Source organism: Piliocolobus tephrosceles, chromosome 10 (genome assembly GCF_002776525.5).
Source record: "Piliocolobus tephrosceles isolate RC106 chromosome 10, ASM277652v3, whole genome shotgun sequence".
In the NCBI taxonomy this organism is placed as follows: Eukaryota; Metazoa; Chordata; class Mammalia; order Primates; family Cercopithecidae; genus Piliocolobus; species Piliocolobus tephrosceles.
This window is the reverse complement of record NC_045443.1, coordinates 52,708,629-52,722,863: the sequence shown is the minus strand read 5'-3', so window position 1 is coordinate 52,722,863 and position 14,235 is coordinate 52,708,629. Positions and strand designations below refer to the sequence as shown.

At 44.3% G+C, this 14,235-nt stretch overlaps 2 pseudogenes; one reads left to right on the top strand and one right to left on the bottom strand.

Annotated features, from left to right (window-relative positions):
* Positions 1-1,099: 1,099 nt before the first annotated feature.
* Positions 1,100-2,039, bottom strand: LOC111542075 (annotated as a pseudogene).
* An 8,677-nt stretch (positions 2,040-10,716) lies between these two features.
* Positions 10,717-13,215, top strand: LOC111541747 (annotated as a pseudogene).
* The last annotated feature ends 1,020 nt before the right edge of the window (positions 13,216-14,235 follow it).

Sequence of the window (14,235 nt, the reverse complement as noted above, 5' to 3'; positions counted from 1 at the left end):
GAGTAAATGACTTTGTAACTTTACTTCATCTTCTTCATTTACATAGGGCATACATCAAGTAACCAGTGGAAACCTCTAGAGGGCATGTAAACTCCAGAAAATTCTGTAGTGGGGCTCCTGAACCCCTATGCTCAGGCCTGCTCCCACCCTGTGGAGTGTACTTTCATTTTCAATAAATCTCTGCTTTTGTTGCTTCATTTTTTCCTTGCCTTGTTTGTGTATTTTGTCCAATTCTTTGTTCAAGATGCCAAGAATCTGGACTGTCTCCATTGGTAACACAATCATGGCTCACTGCAGCCTCGACCTTCCGGGCTCAAGTGATCTTCCCACTTCAACCTCCCAAGCAGCTGAGACCACAGCCACATGCCATCAGGCCTGGCTAATTTTTTATTTTTATTTTTGTAGGGACGGGGTTTCACCATATTTCTCAGGCTGGTTTTGAACTCTAGGCTCAAGCAATGCACCCGCCTTGGCCTCCCAAAGTGCTGGAATTACAGGTGTGAGCCACTGTACCTGGCCACCATAGTTTCTTTATCCATGTGTGTTTTTTTTTTTCTCAAGTCAGTAACTTTTTAATAAAATGAGCAGAATCCCATCATAACAGTTCTTTGTTACATGAATTCAAATACACAGCAGACCAATCATGTTCCCTGAAATTTAACAATCATACTTAAAGGCCTGTTAGTGCTGTCCCTCAAGACTCTAATTCTAAAGGGTTTCCTTTGAATTCCCTTTATAAAGCTTTGTGCAAAGAGCTTAAGCACCAGTAAGAAAGACTGCTGCTAGCATTTTTATTTCATCATCAACAACAAACATGCAGTTTCTTTCTTCGATGTGCATGGCACTGTAAAATGGGTGCTACACTCTGTCTTGTGGTACAAAGTTTATAAATACAATATACCGATACAAAGTTGAAGCCATTAAAAAGAGCTTAATAACAACCATGAGGAGGCAGTTACATCTGGAGTGCTGATGGAATCTATGAAGAGATTTAGAAACAAGACATAAACTCAAACACTACGGTAAAAGTTTTACTTGGGAAGGGGCCAGAGGGGAACTTTTTATGTGCTACTGATAGATTTTTAAAGTTGCTCCAAATTTACTTTCTTTCTGCTATTATCTTTAGATACTGCAAAGTATTGTGAGCTGCATCATTTTGTGCATTGCCACAGGAGATACTAGAGCCATGACAGACCGTGATGGGGTTGGTGGACGTTCGGCAAGACATTGATACCGTCCATTGGCGCTCAGTTTATCTATATCCAAATATGTTATATTAAAACCTTGTTCCGTGGCAATTTCACTAAGCAGCTGGATGTAATCTGTATTTGGAATACTAAGGAGGCTTCTTTTCAATAAGTTGATCTTTTCACCAGGAGAATTCCTCAAGGAATGCCAAGTACATCCTAAAGAATGTCCCACTACATTTGTTAAAGAAATGTGGTTCTCTGGAGAAATATTACTAAATTTGGCAAGAAATTTCTCAGCAGCATTCCTTTTGGCTTGCTTTTTTGATGCCCCCTTTCCAGTTTCCATAAATGACTCTAGCCTGCAAACTGTGGTGTATTCTCTCTAATGAGCAGGTCCTCCCTCCTGGGAAAGGGTATATTCAGGAAGTCTCCAGCCATGATGAATGGCCAATTCCTGTAATGAACCGAAAGGATTAAGCTGGTTCTTTGGTTGCTTGGAAGGGTCAGGCATTAAGGGGTCAGGAACTGCAAAGCAAATACTTGCATTGTCTTTCAAAATGTTTATGGCAGCCTCTGCAGCTCTATGTTTCGCCAGCTTCTTACTTGTACCTTCACCTCTGCAGGTTATGTCACCAACGGTTACTCTGAAGGTGAAAGTGGGCACGTGTATTTGCACATCAGATCTTTCACATTCATAAACTGGGATGTTCTTGGTCTTCATGCCGTATTCGTGTAATACCTGAATCGGTGTTTTCCCTGGCATAGCTGTTATCATCTTCCCCAAACTGAAGGTCCTACTGTCTTCGCGCTCCAGCGGCAGGGCCTCGGCGGGTACCTGCTCTGGGACATGGTGAGAAGGGACTGCTCAGCGGCTGGAGCGGTGCGGAGCGACCTGCTTGCTCCCCGGGTCGCTGGTCTGCAGGAGGAGCTCCAGCGCCGCCGCCTCCTCTGACTCCACCCTCTCCATTCGTTTGTTGATGGACGTGTACGTTGTTTCCATATCTTGGCTATTGTACACGATGTTGCAGTGAATGTGGGAGTGCAGATATCTTTATGTGGTAGTGATTTCATTTCATTTGGATATATACCCAGAAGACAGATTGCTAGGTCTTATGGTAGTTCTATTTTTTTTTCTTAAAAAAATTTTTTTTTCCTTACTACAAAGACTCAGAGGTCTTTCCAGTTCTCTATTGATCCTGAGACTACCAACTGGAGACTGAGGCCCGAGCAGCTGGCAGCTGTCCGTTTCCTGTCAGAGCCATCCCAAGTTTCCTCCGGACCCGTCCCACGGTCCCTCCACAGGAGCGTGAGAGGATGGGGAAGCACTGTGGGGAGACCACCAAAGATGGCTGGACAGTGGGAGAGAGCACGTCATGAAGCATCCCAGCCTTGTGTTGAGGTTCCAAACTTAGAAACAAACCCCTCTGTACAGGGGGATTGTGGTAAGTGACAGTCAAGGCCATGGTGTGTGTTTTCTCACTCTCGAATGCAAGTGGAAGAGAGAAAATGACTCAGGACGCCATTGTAACGGTTCCCGGAAGCTGGACCCTCTCATTGGCATATACACTGCTCCTCGCCGCAGGGCACAGTCCCACCGGGATCCACTTCCAAAGTTTGTCTGGACGGTTGAAGGCCTCACTTAGTTGTACTGGATTCTCAGGGAGCCCTCTGTGGCCTTTGGCTTTGAATGCTGTGTTTGCCTTTTACCGGAGGGCAGCACTGTGGCATTCCTGTCTTCCCTGTAGCATATTCTGCTGGATTGCATTACTGGCTGAGAAAGGACAAGTTGCCACACAAGTCTAGGGTAGGCTTCCAGCTGCCTTAATAGAAGTATTCAAGTCTTTTGGGTAGTGAGCTGGTAAGCCTACAGGAAAAGACGGGCACCTGTTTTCATTTGAAAACTTTGATTCATGGAACCTTTAAACCTTTAAAACTAATCTCAGGGCCAGGCGTGGTGGCTCACACCTGTAATCCCAGCACTTTGGGAGGCCGAGGCAGGCGGATCACAAGGTCAGGAGATTGAGACCATCCTGGCTAACACGGGGAAACCCCTTCTCTACTAAAAATACAAAAAATTAGCTGGGCGTGGTGGCGGGCGCCTGTAGTCCCAGCTACTCGGGAGGCTGAGGCAGGAGAATGGAGTGAACCCTGGAGGCGGAGCTTGCAGTGAGCCGAGATCACCTCACTGCACTCCAGCCTGGGAGACAGAGTGAGACTCCGTCTCAAAACAAACAAACAAATAAACAAACAAACAAACCTAATCTCAGATAAATTTTTGGTGCCCATGTGGCTATAGTTGTTCACTGCTTTCCTGGATGGATGGGACTCTGATGTTGTAACTTCTGTACTCCTTTGGCCCATAGCTAAGGCCATCCTTCCCCACAGGGGTGGCTTTGGGATTGGATGCTACAGCTTTCGCTTCCGTGTAGTACACCTGTACATACCTGTTTCAAGCAGCCTTTCTTTAATGTTTTTGGTTGGTTTTATTCTGTAGCTCAGTAGCTGGTAATAAAGTTAAAGATCTTGAAAAAAAAATTTTTTTTCCTGACTACAAAGACCCAGAGGAGATGGTAGTTGTATTTTTTTTTTTTTTTAATTAAGAAATAGAGATGGGGCTGCCTAGGCTGGTCTTGAACTCCAGACCTTAAGCAGTTCTTCTACCTTAACCTCCCAAGAGTCTGGGATCACAGGCATGAGCCACTGCACCCTGCAGATAGCTCTGTTTTTAATTCTTTAGGAACCTCCTTACTGTTTTCTGTAATGCCTACACTAATCTATATTTCATTCTTGGGTTGTTTCTTCAGGACTCACTCTCTCCTGAGGCCCTAGGGGACTCTTAAGGAAGTGTGGTTAAAACATAATATCAGGAGAAAGCACTTCTGGAATGGTGGAATAAACACTTCTGAAAATCTGCTCTTCTGTAAGAGCAGCAAGAACATAGGCAAAAATTGTCAATATCAAGTTTTTCAGAACTCTAGAAATTAACCAAAGCCTTACAGCAATCTGAAGAGTTTTTTCAAGAAAAGTGCTGGCTTTCGTAAGAACGGTGAGCTTTGTGGTGTTTTAACTTGTCCTGTTTCCACCCCTTCTTCCTAGCTCTATGGTGGCCTTGAAACCAGCAGCCTTGGAACCATAGTCACTGAAAACCAGAGGCCTAGCAGCCATTGGAGGTGGTAGAGTAGGTTTTAAGATCCCCAAAGACCTGGTTGCCAGAGAATTGTCACTATTCGACCTGTCTAGAAGATCCCTGGGAAAGCCTCATTCATAGGGCTTATCTTTATTTGGTCACTGAGGAAAGCCCTTTCCCCAGGGCATTGGTCAAATAATCAGTGGCAATTAAAAAATTGCAGTTGCCTGAGATAGTGATACACACTGGGGCAAAATCAGGCTGGCCAAAATCCTACAGAGAAAATCTGGGGATGTTCATAGGGAACTTGCAAAGCTCTTGCTTATTCCTGGGGGTCTAGAAGGCAACACACATGTGCAAGGTTGTGCACTTCTCACTTCTGGCTCACCTTAAAGCCCTGTACAAGCAGCAAGTGAAGGCTAGGTCAGAGTAATGAACTGCTGGAGTATTGAAGGCATCACACACACACACGCACACGCACACGCACACACACATGCCCCTCAACAAAGGGTGGGAGATTTAATGGCCAAAGCCATTTAAGAAAATCTCTGTTTCAGCAGTAGCTGACTGCTAAGCTAACCAAGCTGACACACGTGACAAAGAATACACAATTTACAGACAGTCCAGGAAAGTCACTGAACAAACACACACACGAGAGCAGCAATAGCAGCAGCAGCAGCAGCCACAACAAACAGCAACAACAAAAAGTCCTGAGAGAGTAGGAATCTGATTTCTGAAGTTGCCACAGTGTATTACTTAAAATATTGTGGTTCCCTACAAAGAACTCAAACAAATTTACAAGGAAAAAACAAACAACCCCATCAAAAAGTGGGCAAAGGATATGAACAGACACTTCTCAAAAGACATTTATGCAGCCAACAGACACATGAAAAAATGCTCATCATCACTGGCCATCAGAGAAATGCAAATCAAAACCACAATGAGATACCATTTCACACCAGTTAGAATGGCGATCATTAAAAAGTCAGGAAACAACAGGTGCTGGAGAGGATGTGGAGAAATAGGAACACGTTTACACTGTTGGTGGGACTGTAAACTAGTTCAACCATTGTGGAAGACAGTGTGGCGATTCCTCAAGGATCTAGAACTAGAAATACTATTTGACCCAGTCATCCTGTTACTTGATATATACCCAAAGGATTATAAATCATGCTGCTATAAAGACACATGCACACGTATGTTTATTGCGGCACTATTCACAACAGGAAAGACTTGGAACCAACCCAAATGTCCATCAATGACAGACTGGATTAAGAAAATGTGGAACATATACACCATGGAATACTATGCAGCCATAAAAAAGGATGAGTTCATGTCCTTTGTAGGGACATGGATGCAGTTGGAAACCATCATTCTCAGCAAACTATCACAAGAACAGAAAACCAAACACCACATGTTCTCACTCACAGGTGGGAAGTGAACAATCAGATCACTTGGACATAGGAAGGGTAACATCACACACTGGGGCTGGTTGTGGGGTAGGGGGAAGGAGAAGGGATAGCATTAGGAGATATACCTAATGTAAATGACGAGTTAATGGGTGCAGCACATGTATACATAGTAACAAAACTGCACATTGTGCACATGTACCCAGAACATAAAGTAATAATAAAAAAAAATTGTGGTTCCTGTGAAAGATGCCAGTGGCAACAGCTTTGCCATCCAGCTCTTCAGCATTTTTGTTATTGGCAAAGGCAACAAACCATAGATTTCTCTTCCCCAAGGAAAATGTGTCCACCTCACCATTGTCAAAGAGAGGGACAAGGGACTGATTGATGGTCAAACAGAGCAGTGAGTAAAATGGTCTCTAGGTGACATGTTGGAAAGGTCTTTTCATTTAGTCAAAGATAATACAGTATGATTAGAAAATAAAATGTTGGCCAGGAGCGGTGGCTCACACCTGTAATCCCAGCACTTTGGGAGGCCGAGGTGGGCAGATCACCTGAGGTCAGGAGTTTGAGACCAGCCTGCCAACATGGCAAAACCCTGTCTCTACTAAAAATACAAAAAAATCAGCTGAGCATGGTGGCATGTGCCTGTAATCCCAGCTACTCGGGAGGGTGAGGCAAGAGAATCACTTGAGCCTGGGAGGCAGAGGTTGCAGTGAGCTGAGATCACGCCACTGCACTCCAGCCTGGGCGACAGAGCGGGACTCTGTCTCAATTAAAAAAAAAAAAAAAAAAAAGAAAGAAAGCAATCAATGGGCTTGTTTCTCTGAGAACTCTGAGAAAGCTCAGATGTTGGACTTAGACAGACAATATTTCCTTATAATCCTCTTTATTTCTGTAAGATCAGTAATGATGTCCCCTCTTTCATTCCTGATTTAATTGGACTCTTTCTCTTTTTTTTTTCTTGGTCAGTCTAGTCTTTTCAAAGGATGAACTTTTCATTTTGTTGAATTTTTTTCTGTTGTTTTTCTATTTTTGATCTCTCTCCTTCCTTCCTTCCTTCCTTCCTTCCTTCCTTCCTTCCTTCCTTCCTTCCTTCCTTCCTTCCTTCCTTCCTTCCTTCCTTCTTCCCTCCCTCCCTCCCTCCCTTCCTTCCCTCCTTCTTTCCTTCCTTGCTTCCTTCTTTCTTTTTTTTTTTTTTTGTGACACAGCCTCACTTCATCACCCAGGCTGGAGTGCAGTGGTGCAATCTTGGCTCATTGCAACCTCCACCTCCTGTATTCAAGCGATCCTCTCACCTCAGCCCCCCAAGTAGCTGGTACTACAGGTGTGTGCCATCATGCCCTGTTAATTTTTGTATTTTTAGTAGAGACGGGATTTTGCCATGTTGGCCAGGCTGATCTTGAACTCCTGGTCTCAAGTGATCCACCCACTTCAGCCTCCCAAAGCGCTGGGATTATAGGCTTGAGACACTGTACCCGGCCAAGAGGTTGGAGTGAGCCAAGATTGCGCCACTGCACTGCGGCCTGGGGACAGAATGAGACTCTGTCTCAAAAAAACAAAAAAACAAACCCACAAAAAACCTTTTTGTGCTTCTAAGGCTACCATCAACAAAGTAAAAAGATAATCCATGGAATAGGAAAAAATATTTGTAAATTATATCTAGTAAGAGCCTTGTATCCAGAACACAAAAAGCAGTCTTATAACTCAACAACAAAGAGTTGAATAACCCAATCAAAAAATGAAAAAAGGATTTGAACGGACACCTCTTTGAAGAAGACACTGCATGATTCTATTTGTATAAAATGTCCAGAATAGGCAAATCCATAGAGAGCCCATATGGTAGTGATTGCTGGGGGTTGGGAGGAAGGAAGAATGAGGAGTGATTGCTAAGGCGTAGAGAGCTACTTTTTGAATTGATAAAGTGTTCTAAAATCAGTGATGATGGTTGCATAATCCTGTGTCCTATAGTAACCCATAGGTTACTATAACCCTATAGTAAAAACCACTAAATTGTGTATGATAAATGAGTGGATTTTATGGTATACAAATTATACCTCAATAAACCTGTAACAAAATAGAAACAAAACTAGATATTCCTTCTTTGCCTTTCTATGTTAAAAGGAAAATAGCAATGATTTCTAGTCTTGGATCATTGGTTCTCAACTGGGGGCAATTTTGTCCCTTAGGGGACATTTGGCCACGTCTGGGAACATTGTGGCATCACAACTGGAGGGAAGGATGCTTCTGGCATCTAGTGGGCAGAGACCAGGAATGCTGCTAAACATCCTACAATGCACAGAACAGCCCCCACAACAAAGAATTATCTGGCCTTAATGTCACTAGTACCAAGGTTGAACAGTCCTGCCTTACATCAAACTCATCGGGAAAGAGCAGGGTCATGGTGCATCCTCTCTCTCCCACAACCACAGAGGTCCCTCAGTGCCAGGGCCTCCCCTGTGTTGAGGGCGGCTCTTAGAATCCATCCCGGGAGACTCACTGTCAGGGCAATGGTAAGGCTGTGAACCACCGTCATCTCTCTGGGAGTGTCCTTGGGAGAAACTTCTGTCTGGTCTCAGTTCCAAGAATAGTTGTGCTTCCCTGTGTCATCTGTCTGTTTTAGCTCATGGACACTGTGAACTCCAGAACAGACCAGACTTTCCTTTTTGGGTTGGCTGCTGAGCAGTTTTGAGTCAGACTTGTGGCTCACCCTTAGGAAGGGTACAGGTCTTGTATTTCACATTTTTAAGTTCCATTCCTGGTTCGATTTTAGATTCCTATTTCCGTCTTTCTCTTTTACAGTCTTTTTTTTTTCTTTTTATTTATTTGTTCCTAGTTTTAATATCTGTCATCTCATGGTGTTTTACATGTCTTGGTAAGCTATTTATGCTGTGCAACAGGACTCTGAAAAAATAAATATAAGCAGTGAATCTCTCCTTAGCTGTGAGATGGGAGTGGCGGGAAGAGTTGTGGGTGGTATGACAGAGGCATAGTGAGGTCTGTGGGCAGGAACCAGTGACCTCTCCATAGCGGGTACTTCCCACTCCAGGAGCCTGGGCGGGTGCTGAGGAATCAGGGTATGAGGAGGTAGGGGGTTCCTAGAGGAGATCAGCTGATCTTGGGTTGCTGTGCCGGACACTGCAGTCTTTTAGTGTTGGAAAAAGCTGGGCTTTCAGAGGACAAATAACAGATGTAGGAACAGAGCTGGTAGGAGAGGGGCCTCTCAGGTGGGCAGGACTGGGTGGTATATTAGGGAGTGTCCTGGACTGGGAGCTGAGGCTTAGGCTTCTAGGTTTCAAGTCTGAGTTCCGCTCTTGTTGGCCAAGTGACTTTGGCCCGGTAACTAAGGAGTCACCTGGCTCCTTAATTTCCTATCACTAAACCAGAGTATTAATGAATACCTGCTAGGTTTATCTCTGGGGTTGATGTGACTACCAAATGAGATGATGCAATGAAATAGCACAAGTGCTCTATTCATTGCTAGGCTGCAAATCTTTTTTTAACTGTTGAGGGACAAAAGTAATTGTGGAATTATTATGGCTGTGATTACAGTTGTGCTTCACGGAGATGGTCCCATTTGGAGCAGGTAATGACTGTGGCAGAGGCACTGGGTGCTGTGGAGCTGGGGAGCAGGCCTCAGGGAAACAGAGAGACTTGACTGACCCTAGGGAATTAATTAAAGCTTACCCAGCAGCTGTGGGGAGAAAGTATTTGTTAATCATTACGTTGCGTTCGGATGTAGACTGTTTACTGCCTAGACTTTTAGAGTAAAAAGGATCTCAGGGGTTTACAGAGGTCAGTCCCCTGTCTCAAGTACTCTCTCTCAGGAACTCTTAGCACAGGTAAGATCTTTGCTCACACATTTTCTGCAAGAAAAAACAAACAAACAAATAAATAAACAATGGCACACCACCCCAGAATTTTGCCCAGGAGAGTCAAGAAGTTGCAGGGTTCAGGGTAAATGGCTTCCCCAGACTTATATGGGAATACACCACCCAGTGCCGCCCACCTTTGGGTCCCCTCTCCTAGCAGCTCTGTTCCCTCATCTGTGTTCATGACCTCTAGGAAAGAGACCACCACAATTCTAATTTCTTAGGTCTAATTGCAATGTCTTCAACTACAACTTGAGGTCAGTTTCACCTTCTAACTTTGTGGGTTGGCCAACAGCCTCTGATCCCCTTTCTTTTTGTTTTTTCTTTGTAGACCTCTGTGGTCATAGTCTCCCTTCTCTTTTTTTTTTCTTGAATATTTGTTTATTTATTCTCAGCTAGGCTTTGGTATCTTTATTAGGACTTGAATTAAAGACTTTCTCCCAGTGTTGTTATACATATCTGATCTGGGGTAAACTATAGTCTCCCTTCTCTTATGTTCATGTTATTCTTCAGTTCATTTTCCCTTCCCTTGACTTCCCTCATTCCTTCCTTCTCCATTTGGAGGACGTCCCATTTGGAGTGAGAGTGAACTGTCTTGTGCATGGGTATACATTTTCACAGGACCTGTGGCCTCTGTCCTGTGCTGCCTCACATCTTGCCCTTAGGTGCTCTGGCTTGAGTTCATTGGCACTTAGGGAGCCCCTGCCATGGGGGCATCAGGGAAATTCTACCCCTATCTCTGGCCATGCTTGACACTCTCCTGCCAGGGCCACTTCTTGCACCATCTTTGTCCCCTATCTCAATGTGCCTGTTCCTCCCCCAGGATCCATGTAGAGACACTGAGTTCTGCTGCTGAGGCAGGAGCGTGGAAGAGGCTTCTGTCTTGGGGAGGTAGGCTTGTGGCTTACTCTTCCTATTCGTACAATGTCTGGTCCCATGGTGGTCTATGTGACTCTCTGAGCTTTGCACTCTGGACTTCGGTGAAGTAAGTCTCTGGGATCTTGCACCCATGGAAGCACCCTCAGTCTCTCCGGGGCCCAGCTGTGGTACCTTACATCACCAATGGCCCCTTCCTTCCCCTAAACTTTGATCCTTGCCTCTGACTTCACGGCTCTGCGATGGAACAGGTGCTGATTGGAAAAGCTACCTTTACTGGTGGTGATTACTCTGGGCTTTCCTGGCTGCTCTTTCTGTGGGTAGGATTGTCCTGCACACACACACACACACACACACACACACACACACACACACACACACACCTTGACACATTCAACATAAGGTACACGTCCACATATAGACTTGCAGTAAATGGGCTGGTGGAACAGCCCTAGAGACAGCGTTAGACCAGCATCCTGGAGTCATGGATTCAAGCCCCAGCTCTGACCCTCAGTGACTGTGGATAAACCATATTCTTCTCTGCCTTTGTTTCCTCTTCTGCCACATGATGGAATAAGAGCAGATGTCTCCAAGGCATCTTCTTCCTGTGATCCAGATGCAGACATGTTACAGAGAAAGGAGGGGTGGGCATTGTGTTTGGAGGCTGGGTTTATAGTGTCTAGTTCCACTGGCTTAGGGGGCAGATAGACTAAGTTTGGGTCTGGCTCTGTTGTTGTAGGGCTGTGTGACCTCGGACAAGGCACTCCATTTCTCTCACCCCAGTTTCCTCATCAGTAGAGTGGGATTATTTAAACTTTGTATCAGGTGGTGATTTATGTGGCAACAGTGCTGTGTCCTATACATGACATATATTATTAGTGGTCTTAGCTCACTCATTAATTCACTAATTGATCTTGGGTAAACTAAATGAGTTCTTCTCCACTTCATCGTCCTCCTGTGCCGACTGAGGTGTTTGGACCAGTAGAAGATGTTCAAGACCCGCTTTACCGTCTCCCAGGCAGCTCAGGGAGAGGGGATGCCTTGTTGAACATGCCTGTGCAGAGATTTACCACACGGGGGCGATATGACCCCATTTGAACCGGCTCCAGAACGGCAGATTTTTGGGAAAAACAAACAAAACTTCAAGTTTTGGTCAATTTTCAGACTCTACTCCTTCTTATTTTTATTTTTGACTTACCTTAACCAGAAATTTCAGAAATTTTGCACATCTTAAAGCTGGAAACAATGTAAGTACTTAGCACTCTGTGTTCTGCTTGTAGCCTTTCTACCTCGCATGCATTTAAAAAATGTGCACTGACGGCCAGGCGGGGTGGCTCACGCCTGTAATCCCAGCACTTCGGGAGGCCCAGGCGGGCGGATCACGACGTCAGGAGTCTGAGACCATCCTGGCCAACATGGTGAAACCCTGTCTCTACTAAAATAACAAAAATTAGCTGGGCGTGGTGGTGCGCACCTGTAATCCCTGCTACTCAGGAGGCTGAGGCAGAAGAATTGCTTGAACCTGGGAGGCGGAGGCTGCAGTGAATGGAGATCACGCCATTGCACTACAGCTTGGAGACAGAGTGAGATTCCGTCTTAAAAAAAAAAATGCACTGACAACTGGGAAACATTTACTATTGACCAAATTACTTTTTTTTTTTTTTTTTTTGAGGCAGAGTTTGGTTCTGTCTCATGGGCTGGAGTGCAGTGGTGTGATCTCAGCTTACTACAACCTCCACCTCCTGGGTTCAAGTGATTCTCTCACCTCAGCCTCCCGAGTAGCTGGGACCACAGGCGGCACCACTCCACCCGGATAATTTTTGTATTATTTTTGTAGAGACGGCGGCGGGTGGGGGGTGGGGTTCCCTGTGTTGCTCAGGCTGGTTTTGAACTCCTGGGCTCAAGCCGTCCTCCCACCTAGGCCTCTCAAAGTGCTGGGATTACAGGCGTGAGCCACCGCACCCGAACTACAAAACTACTATTGATAAAACATTTCTAAAGGCGTAAAGTAGGCACAATTGGTTAAAAATAAATTACGCGTTAAAAATGTCAAAATAAGGGAAGGCTAGATCCAGTTTACCAGAATTGCGCTGGTGATGGACGGTTCCTAGTATACCACAATCACGTCTATTATGTCCCATAGCTGAGGGGCCGTCATGGCCATGAAGGAGAAGAGTTGCATGGCTATAGCTGCAGACAGGTGCTTTGGAATCCAGGCCCAAATGGTTACCACGGACTTCCAGAAGATCTTTCCCATGGGTGACCGGCTCTATATCCATCTGGCCCGGCTGTCACTGATATCCAGACAGTTGTCCAGTGCCTCAAGTTCCAGCTGAACCTGTGTGAGTTGAAGGAAGGTCAGCTGTCAAATCTTACACCCTTATGAGCATGGTGGCCAAGGCCTCTTGTCTGAGAAACGGTTTGGCCCCTACTATACTGAGCCAGTCATTGCTGGGTTGGACCTGAAGACCTTTAAGCCCTTTATTTGCTCTCTAGACCTCACTGACTGCCCCATGGTGACTGATGACTTTATGGTCAATGGCACCTGTGCAGAACAAATGTATGAAATGTGCGAGTCCCTCTGGGAGTCCAACATGGATCCAGAACACCTGCTTGAAATCATATTCCAAGCCATGAGGAATGCTGTGGACCAGAATGCAGTGTCAGGCATGGGAGTCATTGTCCACATCACTGAGAAGGACAAAATCACCACCAGGACACTGAAGGCCCTAATGGACTAACCCTGCTCCCAGAGCCCGCTTTAAAAAAAAAAAAAAAAAAAAATATATATATATATATATATATATATTCTTTCTTAAAAATATCAAAATACAATAAAACATTCCATCATTTTGTTTGAATGTTTTATACACTATTTTCCTATTGTATGATTAGTGGATCTCAGATTTAAAAATACAAAACCAAAACAACATAACAAACACCCAAATCCATTCCACTTAGAGCTTATCATTGTTAATACTTTGGTATGTATGTGTCTATCTATCATCTAGTGACCTGAATGCATATATTTTATATATCTAGATACATATTTTATCCAGATATGTATGTATCTATCTGTCATGTATTGATCTGAATACACATTTTATTGAAAATTTAATATTTTTAAACTTTTTTATCTTTTAGCAATATATTATAAACTTCTATGTCAAAAAACTTTTAAAGAATAACATTTTGTTTTAGAATAGTTTTGGATTTACAGAAAAATTGCTAAGATAGTACTTACGATTCCCATATACTCCACACCCAGTTTCCTTTCTTATTGTCTTAAATTAGTAGGTACATTTGTCACAATTAATGAACCAATATTGATACATTATTATTAATTCAAGTCTGTACTTTAGTCAGATTTTCTTAGTTTTCATTTAATGCCTTTGTTTCAGGACTCCGTCCAGGATAACTTATTACATCCAATTGTCATGTCTCTCTAATTTCTCAGACTTTCCTTGTTTTTGATGATCTTAACAATTTCAAGGAGTAGAGTAATTAGGTGTTTTTAGGATGCCCTATTATTGAATTTTTTTTTTGAGATGGAGTCTCGCTCTGTTGCCCAGGCTGGAGGGCAGTGGTGCGATCTCGGCTCACTGCAAACTCCGCCTCCCAGGTTCACGCCATTCTCCTGCCTCAGCCTCCAGAGTAACTGGGACTACAGGCTCCTGCCACCACACCCGGCTAATTTTTTTTGTATTTTTAGTAGAGACGGGGTTTCACTGTGTTAGCCAGGATGGTCTCGATCTCCTGAC